The sequence below is a fragment of the Balaenoptera borealis genome (genome assembly GCF_965194805.1).
Source record: "Balaenoptera borealis genome assembly, chromosome: 3".
Classification (NCBI taxonomy): Eukaryota; Metazoa; Chordata; class Mammalia; order Artiodactyla; family Balaenopteridae; genus Balaenoptera; species Balaenoptera borealis.
Window position 1 is genome coordinate 20,499,436 of NC_138866.1, and position 10,095 is coordinate 20,509,530.

General features: G+C 36.4%; 1 long non-coding RNA gene across 1 annotated transcript; it reads left to right on the forward strand.

Annotated features, from left to right (window-relative positions):
- Nucleotides 1-203: 203 nt before the first annotated feature.
- LOC309625156 lies at nucleotides 204-9,779 on the forward strand. Its single transcript, XR_014242363.1, has 2 exons — nucleotides 204-539; nucleotides 593-9,779. It is a non-coding gene; the product is annotated as an uncharacterized lncRNA (long non-coding RNA).
- Nucleotides 9,780-10,095: the final 316 nt, after the last annotated feature.

Here is a 10,095-nt window from a genome sequence, read left to right on the forward strand (position 1 = left end):
CTGCGAGGACAGCCCCGCACAGCAGCGGTGACCAGCCGGAGAGCCAAGCCTGGCGGGGGAAAGGTACGTGGTGGACTCCCGAAGGTTCTGGAAGCCCGGAGCCGCCCGGTGAGTTCTGGTTCCGTTTAATTCAGAGTTTGCTCGGGGGACTCCGGAAGGTTCTGCGAGTTCTGGTTCCGTTTAATTCAGGTTTGCTCAGGGGACTCCGGAAGGTTCTGCGAGTTCTGGTTCTGTTTAATTCAGAGTTTGCTCGGGGAACTCCGGAAGGTTCTGCGAGTTCTGGTTCCGTTTAATTCAGGTTTGCTCAGGGGACTCCGGAAGGTTCTGCGAGTTCTGGCTCCGTTTAATTCAGTTTGCTCAGTGGACTCCGGAAGGTTCTGCGAGTTCTGGTGCCGTTTAGCTCAGAGTTTGCCCAGTGGACTCCGGAAGGTTCTGCGAGTTCTGGTGCCGTTTAGCTCAGAGTTTGCCCAGTGGACTCCGGAAGGTTCTGCGAGTTCTGGTGCCGTTTAGCTCAGAGTTTGCTCAGTGGACTCCGGAAAGTTCTGCGAGTTCTGGTTCCGTTTAATTCAGTTTGCTCAGTGGACTCCGGAAGGTTCTGCGAGTTCTGGTTCCATTTAGCTCAGAGTTTGCTCAGTAGAAGGTTCTGTGCATTCTGGTTCCGTTTAATTCTTGAGTAATTGCTATTATAATTGTTTATTATTTTATTGAAGCCCAAAACAGCTGTGTATTTTGGCTTGTTTTAGTCCATTTATGAAAATGCATAGCTTTAATTTTTAATTTAAGGAATGTTATGACATTTGATTTTGTGTAGGCTTTTTTTCTTTTTCTTTCTTTCTTTTTTTTTTTTTTTTTTCTTAATTTAACAGTTACAAAGATGTTTCTGTGCTTCCGCTGCCAGATTTAGCACACAGATTTCCAGGAGCAGCATTTGTACATCAAAGGATGTTCCTCTTAAATAATTCATATAATTAAATTAAAGCTGCTTCAGAGCACCTTTCAGAGTCTGGAACTTTTTTGATTCCATGTTAGTTTGTTATAAATGAGTCTTCAAAAGGACTTCTCAAAAATACATGGTGAATGGGTAAAATATGGAGTTAGACTTTGTGTGCATATTATTTTTTATGACATTAGGAAAATAAGGAGACTAAGCATAGGAATAAAGACATTTTATAAACTATACAGGAAAGCACCTTCTTTATTATAAAAAAAATTGATTGTGAACTTGAAAAGCAAACGCAAAACAAATGCCTAGAGCCTTTTTTATCTGCTGTACTTGTATTGGAGGTAGGACTGATATGAATGCATCATCTCTCCAAAGATAAGGAGAAGTAGGTCCAGAACATTACAGACCAAACAATAATCAGTAAAATAGAGTCTCACTGAACCATGTTCCCTGAGGATAAAAGATAACATCAGAAAGGTCCATAAATCCAATTCAAGGAAGAATTATTCATTAGAATTGCAGAATTACATCATTATTAGATTTTTAGTAAGCGGCAATAGTCCTGAATATATTTTATGAAATTTTACTCTTTAAAAAATGACTTCCATTAAATTACAGTAGCAATATCTGAATTTAGATGTAATGTCCCGCAAGCTTAGCAAATCCTTGTCCTATTATTTTATCTAAATTCTTTCTAAAAACCTAATCAGAAAAACTCCCTGCAATTAAATATTCCAGGGGCTTTCAAAATCTACAATTGCAATTACTTCTCACAAAAGATAAATTTAAAAACTGCAATTATTCATTGTCTTGTAAACTACATCAATTCAATTGCATTGGTGCCCTACCAGAGAAGGTAAAAACGAAAAGTTAGATGAATGTTTTTTGGCCTTTCTAACTAAGTTATTTATTTTAATTATGAAAATCCTTTTCAACAAAGAAAAATAAATTTCATACCTGGAGCAGGTGTAAAACTTGAAGCATTTATAGTCTTTAGTCCCCATTGAATAATAGCTTTGCTACTAAGATGATTTAAAACTTACTGGAATAAAATAAAGGGCTGAATGATAAAAAGGTGTTTTCTATTAATTTGTTTTGTCAATTGGCCTTGAGTCTTAATAAACAGAGAATTAGAGAAGAGTCTGGCTCAAATAAACATTGAATGTATGTTGCCTTAATTTTTAAAAGTCAAGCACTTACATAATATTTATAAGTAAAAAGAATATGATGGGAGATAGTGTTCAGAAGTTAGGGAAAGATGGGGGCAGAGAGAAAAGGGTTAGCAAGAGTGGCAAAGGCCTCAGAAAAAAAGAGGAATAACATTTTTAATATGGTTCTGCTTACGAGGTTCTCTTACATTTTTCAAGGTCATGATCAATGCAATATTTTCATAATACTGATTATAATTATGAGCAGAACGATGTCATTAATGTCTCATCAAACATACCTCTATAAGTCTTTGTATACTAGTTGATGTGTTTAATAAATGAGTTAGAAGTTGTAGATATTAGTAGTAATTATTGATATTTTTCACTCTAAAAACTTAAGAAGCTAGTCAAAAACTGTTTGCCCAAGTATTTGCATTTTAAGCAATTTTCCATAGTAGGTCACAAAGTGCTCCTTTAAGAGGAATTTGTTTATTCTGTTCAATGGGGTAAATATGATTCAGTATTTATTAATCTATAGGTAGACCATGATGAACACACATAATCTGCTCATCTATTAAAGCTGTCACTGTGTGTTAATAAATGTGTATAGGATACGAAGCCATTAGCATTTCCATATTTGACTTTCCATTTATCACAAAAGCCATCCATCCATATTGTCTGTCCATGCCCATGATTTTCTGAAGAGAAAAATGGAACTAGTCCATTAAGCCAAAGGAAGTAAAGGTGTCCTGACTATAATAACTAATCTCCGTCTATAAAATCTTCTGTACAAACCAAACTGTGGAAAACAGAAAACCTTAAATTATGTCCTCATATTTCATTCCTGTCCATGAAATCTCCACACAGGTCTAGAGAATGAATTTAACAATCCCAAGCAGTGGTGGAGGCTTTTATTCAAAGATATTTTTAAATTAAACGGTTTCTAGGCTTTCTTCCAGCCCAGACATTCTCTTTGATGCCCATGGGCCTAAGCTGGAACTAGTGAGAAACTATAAAGTAAGGAAAGGTAGTTGCAGGGCACATTCTTTCAGCAATTTGTGCTCAAAACTTGCTGGGATGATTTGATGAGGTAAGGGGTTAGGATTGGGGAAATAGCTAAATAAGCAATACTTTTTAACATATGGAGGCAGCCAACCTGTAAAGTGGCAGAGGATACGGGTACTTATTTATATTGGGGAAATAAACCACATTGTTCAGGTAGGTTTCACCACTGAAATGGAAGAGAGAAAATTCCTTGGATCAAGTCCCTCCCCTAATGCCTGTAAAAATGGGGACAAAAAATCACCGTCAGCAATCCATTGAGAAAAGGGGCACAACCTCCTGCAATACACTTGAAGGTGATGACCAGGAACATCACAATACACGTAAATACAGTAAGGAATGATTCCCCAGAAGTCTTACTTAAGATTTGATAAAACTGACAGTTCTCATAATGCACCTTGCTAACAAGAGTAAGTGAAAACCAAACAGTAAAACACTGAGTTGGAGAAATGACCCATACCCTTACCAATCCTCCCAGAAAAATGATATATATCACTTCCATATGGAGAGAAATAAAAAAGAAAAAAAATCTTTCAGCAAAGAGAGTACTGTTTCGCCTGAATTTTCCTGCTTGCTCCTCCACTTCCCTGGTGACACAAGAGTGGCTGCCACACCAAAAAATGGCAGACTTTCATTCTGCAGCTTTGTTCAGACCTTCCTTTTCTGAGAAATTTTGATTGATTGATTAATTGATCATGACTCTATTTCCACTGGGTCAGAGGCCAGTTTGTTTTTTCTCTGTAAATTAAATATAAATGAGAGCCTGATACATTGGAAAGAAGGCGAGAGGGATGGAAGACAGAAGGAAGCAAAAAGACAAAGAATCATCCTAGAAAAAATACAGCACAAAGAATAGGATGTAAATCCTCTTTATCATTTTATGCTTTATAAAAACATAATATACATAAAATATAAATTTTATTAATATTTATAAAATATATAAATATATTTTATATAAATATAAAATTATTTATATTTATAAAAATATAGGTTTCATAAAACAAGAGCTCAAACTATAGTTAATAATAAAGTGAGATGAAAAGGGAGATGTGAGAACAAAGGAAGGAATTGAAGGCAAACAGCATCATTATAATAATATATAAATTAGGAATATTAAGAAATGGAATAAATGAGTCTAAAGGTATACATATTAATAATTAACTCTTAAAAGTAGCGACAGCAAATGAAAATTATTAGTAGATTAAAGTATGCAAATGCAACTATTAGAAATGGAAAACATGGATACTAAACTCTGGTGTTGGCGAGCACCAGGTGCAAAAACGGAGATAATAATAAAACCAGTTAAAGACTGTTGAGTGGGTAACATATGCCTATTATTTGGAAGATGGTAAGATTTAAGATATTTTTGGAGGCACAGCCAACTGGATATGGTGTGAGAAGTAAAAATAAAGAATGAATAAGGAATGAATTGTGTAGTTTTGGTCTGATGAAATGGATGGTGTCATTTATTTGGTGAGGAAAACTCTGTGGTGAGTGTGTTATGTGGGAAAATGTTTGGAACATGTCTTGGACCTATTAAATTTGAAAGTATTTAGCGTCTAAGTGGAGATACCAAGAAGATACCTCAGCATGTGTCCAGATTGTAAGGAAGAGGTAAGGGGTAGAGATATGAACTGGAGATTCACCAGCCTAGAGAGTGGTCTTTGAAACCATAGAAGTAGATAAAATTTCTTAGAGGGCATAAAGTGAGAAGAGGATTCAGAACAGGGATAAAAATCTCTGCCAAAATTGGAGACCTAGTATAGGAATAATTGCCTGAAAAAAGTCTGAAGGAGTGTTCAGTAAGGCAGGAGGAAAACATGGTTGTGTAGAGGCATGGAAGACTAGAGGACAACGTGTTTATGGAGTGGAGGTGGGGAGTGTTCAACAGTGTAAAATTTTTCTGAAAGTTCAGTAAGATGAGGGAAAATATGGTTTTCACCAGCTTTTATTCCCAGGGACATTGGTCACTTCCTGTGGTGCAGTGGGATAAAAGCCCAACTGGAGAGGGTTGAGAGAGAATGGGAGGAGACGAAGCAGAGACAGCCAGCATAGACAACTCACAAGAGAGATTTTTACTATGAATGGGAAGCCAACAAGTATTGAGGATGGTTGGAGGAAAATGTAGACAAGATATTCTGACACGGGTAAACCTGACAAGAGTTTTAAAGTCAATGTGAATAACCCAGTAGAGAGGGAGAAAATGTTGATGCAAGAAATATAGGAGCTAATTTCAGGAATAACATTCTTGAAAGTTTGCAAGGAGATAATAAACAGAACAGCACAAATGGAGGATTCGATTTAGAGAGCAAAAGGACATATCTACTGTAGCAATAAGGAAGTCAAACTATCATGGTACAGGTTCATATAGATTTGTGGCAGTTCTCATATAGATTTTCTTTTTATTTTTGAAGTATAGTTGATTTACAATGTTGTGTTAATTACTGCTGTACAGCAAAATGATTAAGCTATAAATATATGTTCATATGGATTTTCTTAATAAAAGATGTTGCAGTACCATCACCTTGAAATTATGACAGGGGGTTGGAAAAGAATGAGAGAAATTTGAGAAGAGAAAAATTGTGAAAGAGTCCTCTTTGAGAATAAGAGAACGAATTTACGAGGCACATATTGAAGGATTGTCTGACAGTGTTGAGTATCCATTTGAGATTTGTGGTTATAAATTTGAAATGAATCTAGTCATCGAAATATTTTCAGTTTTTTTTTTTTTTGCCAGCAATGTTCTGATGCTACACGTGGTTGCATGTACATAGGTTTGTCAAGCAAGAACTTCTTAACAGATGAGCGAAGAAAGGTTAAGTAAATTTTCAATTTATTAATTTTATTCAAATTAGATACATTTAAGTGTATCTAATATTAAAATATGGAATCTCATCTGAGTAGGGATATGAAGACCTGGGGAGACAAGACATTATAGAAAACAAGTCTTAGAGTTAATGGATTGAAAGTCTCAAAGAGGTTAGAGTCCAGGTGGGCAATAAGTGAGCTGGAGGAATAAGATAAAATGTTTAAAGAGTGGAGGGGTTGAAACAGATTTTGTAGTTGTTGCAGGTCTGGTGATGACTTAGGATAGAATTCCTGTGAGTGGGTGATTGTAGTAGAGTGTAAAAAGTATTACTGATGCAAAATAGAAATCAAGGAATGGAAAGGCATGCTATGAGAAACCACATAATAAGTGATAAAGTTATTTTTTATTTAAAAAAACAAATTATGCTTTTAAAATCAATGGTTACTTAACCATTTTCTACTCCAACACAACTAAGGGTTATAACACATCATCATCAATCATACAATACTTATTCTAAGGGAAGGGATGCATTTGGGGCCATGCATCCCTTCCCTTAGAATAACCCCCTCAGAAGGTCAATTTTATAACATTGTGAGAAACATGTAAGATATTTCACATTTGTTAAAGTACTTTCCCTCAACAGCCCTTCTTCTGAACCATTCCCAAGTATTACTAACCATTGCTCTTATTATACTAAATTCCTTAATGTTAATTGAAAATGCATGATATAATATTCCTCTATTATGGAAATTTAAAATAAGTTCTCTGAACTGTTTAACACAGTACAGGATTTGCTGTCTTCAAAATAGGCAGCGATCAAGGTCAGTATTACTCCAAGCATGGGTAATGATGGTGGTAACGTTCCAATATGATATCCAGAGTATTTGCATGGCTAATTTCCCACTGAAAGTACCATACAGAAGATCTATGTAAGAATGAATCAATTACTATATACATAAGTATTTGAGCCAGAGTTTATTTGTCTGGAGTTTAGATTAGATCTGATGCATGGAGGAGAAAAATGATTTGCTTTGAATGAATGAATAGCTAGGTTCTGATGCCAAACTATTGCGCCATTTGATCCTCTGAGATACCATTTTCATATATCATCCTGATTTTAGAGCTGAAGTATCTGAGACTTAAAATAGCTATATGATTGCTTGAGAGGGCAGTGTTTAAATGATAGACCTGGAATTTGGACTCTTGTTTTCTAATTCTCAAACTCACTGTGCTCACCATTATATAACAGATGCCTTGCTGGTCACAAAGGCTATAATTTCACTCTTTCAGGGTTTGGTTTAGAGACTTGTAACACTAACTGAGAATACTTTATAGATGATAGAGTAGGAACTTCATTTGTGACAGCAGAATTTTCTGACATCTTAATAGAGGCTACTGAGTTGTTGAACAGGAGAAACACTGCAGGATCATAGCTATGCTTTAATCTTAATCTAAATGCAATAGAAATGCATTTCTATTTCTTTTAGTTAACTCATAAAGAAAACCTCCAGATTGTTTTTTGGTTTTTTTTTACTCACATAATATTCTTTTATACCTCTCATTCCCTCCATACAATCTCTTATCCTCATTCCCCAGGATATTTTATTCTTTAATTTAAGAAAAAGATGTTATTATATGCCTCAGGTATCATGGTCTTATAATTTCAGTATTATGATGTAAATCAGCAAGCTTAATTAATCTAAAGTAAATGCATAAAAATATGATCATATAGCCACAAAAAATACATATTTAATCACACATTGCCTAGCCACCAGCATTGCTTATAGAAATATTACAGTAAGTTAGATATATATTTTCCCGATATCTGTGTTTAACTTGATGAATATTAATGCAAAAAATCACAGGTTTAAAATTTTTTAATTAGCAAAAAGAAGAAAGGACTATTTAAATGGCACCATCCCTAAAAATAATACAAACTGAAATATTATTTCTGTTTATTTCTGAAGACATTGCAAGGTTAAATTTGAATATATTCACTTGTTTATGTTCTATTTATGTCATTAACTTTTTTTTTTTAATTATTAATTGATTGATTGGCTGCGTTGGGTCTTCGTTGCTGCGTGCGGGCTTTCTCTAGTTGTGGAGAGCGTGGGCTACTCTTCATTGTGGTGTGCGGGCTTCTTAGAGCACAGGCTCGGTAGTTGTGGCGCATGGGCGTAGTTGCTCTGCGGCATGTGGGATCCTCCTGGACCAGGGATCGAACCCGTGTCCCCTGCACTGGCAAGCGGACTCTCAATCTCTGCACCACCAGGGAAGTCGCTATGTCATTAACTTTTTATTTTAAAAAATAGCTAGTAAAATTTCCATAATATGCATGGGTACCTCCCTAGCTTTTTTGTTGGATGCTTGTCATTCTTTTAATTTTGGGTTCTGTAGCCACATTGATATAGCCCTTTCAAGACAAAAATCTTGTGATGCTGAATTTATGTTACTGACACCAAGTTTACATCATGGTTGAGGGGGGGATGGCAGAGAATTAACATATAAGCAACTACTCTATATCCCAGGTATTTTACATATACATATTCATTTAATATTCATAGTAGTCCTGGAAAGGGAAGACCAGAATTCCCACTTTACAGATGAAAAATAGGAAACTCTGGGATATATAGTTATTAGTATTGGAGTCAAGTTTCAGTAACTCCTCTCCCTGCCTCTTGATGACAACCGCCACCACATATCCTGTGACATCTCAAAACTCTTCAGATCTGTCTGGCAATGGATACTTCATGCACCGTGACGCCAACAAATGCCCAAATCTCTCCAGTTTCCTCTGTGTGGTTTCTTATTTCCAGTCACATGCATTCATTTATTCTGTAAACTCCCAAATGTCAGAGGCTGTGTCTTCTGCCTCCTATAAAATTCTGGACACTTTACAGTGGGTTGAACAATACATGCTGCTAATAGTTAGATAATACTATGAGTGTTAACATAAACATTCTTTTTCTTGGCACATGTGGATCAAACTTTCTGCAGGCTGGTTTTCACATTCCATGTGAGTCCACATGGCATTAGAAACAACCCATTGACATAATGTGAAATGTCTGTTCCTTTGTGTGGAAAGACAAAGGGCCCTATCCAGACAACTGTGCAAACATTAAACAGTAACATAAAATAAACTCTTAACATTATATATGAACACTGAAATCAGTATATTTTGTGAAGTGGTGAGTGAAAGGGAAGTTCAAGAACATGAATAGGTATTTGGGCAGAGGAATAAAGGAGTGGTATAGATACGGGACATTGCTCTGTGTTTTAATTAATCATTGACCAGCTGGAGAATGGATGAGATTCTAGAATCTGCTCGAGTGAGGGAGAGTGGATTGTGTGGTAACCTGGTCATGGTATGGTATGATGTGGGAGAAGGCTAACAAAGGAGGAAAGGGAATGATGGCTTAACAAAAACAATAAAAACAAAATAGTGTATAAAAGAGTGAGAATTTGGGGGAGAAAGGGGAAGAGGGTTTCAGTACCTTCTGGAGCCTACAACAAAGACTGTAGAATGTGTGAGGTTCCGAAGTAAAAAGGAGAACAGTAGCAAAATTGGAAATGCTGTTACAATGCCTTCACTCTATCTCTGCAACAAGGACCATTTATTCACCCTTTAACCAACATCAGTTCGCATCTTAGCAAGATGAATGCAAAAACTGAATTATAGGACATGGAAACAAAAATGTAAATGTATCTTCTCTCCATGTTGCCCTGGCCTCCAAGGAAGGTGTTCTCAACCTGTTCAGTATTGAAAGTTCTAGTGTTGCATGTAGAGAGGAAATGGTGTTTTGTTTTTGTTTTTGTTTTTTATAAATGTCCTGGCACAGATCTTTTTTTTTTTTTTTTTTTTTAAAGTATTTGTTTTTATTTATTTATTTATGGCTGTGTTGGGTCTTCGTTTCTGTGCGAGGGCTTTCTCTAGTTGTGGCAAGCAGGGGCCACTCTTCATCGCGGTGCGCGGGCTCTCTTGTTGCGGAGCACAGGCTCCAGACGCGCAGGCTCAGTAATTGTGGCTCATGGGCCCAGCTGCTCCGTGGCATGTGGGATCTTCCCAGACCAGGGCTCGAACCCGTGTCCCCTGCATTGGCAGGCAGATTCTCAACCACTGCGCCACCAGGGCA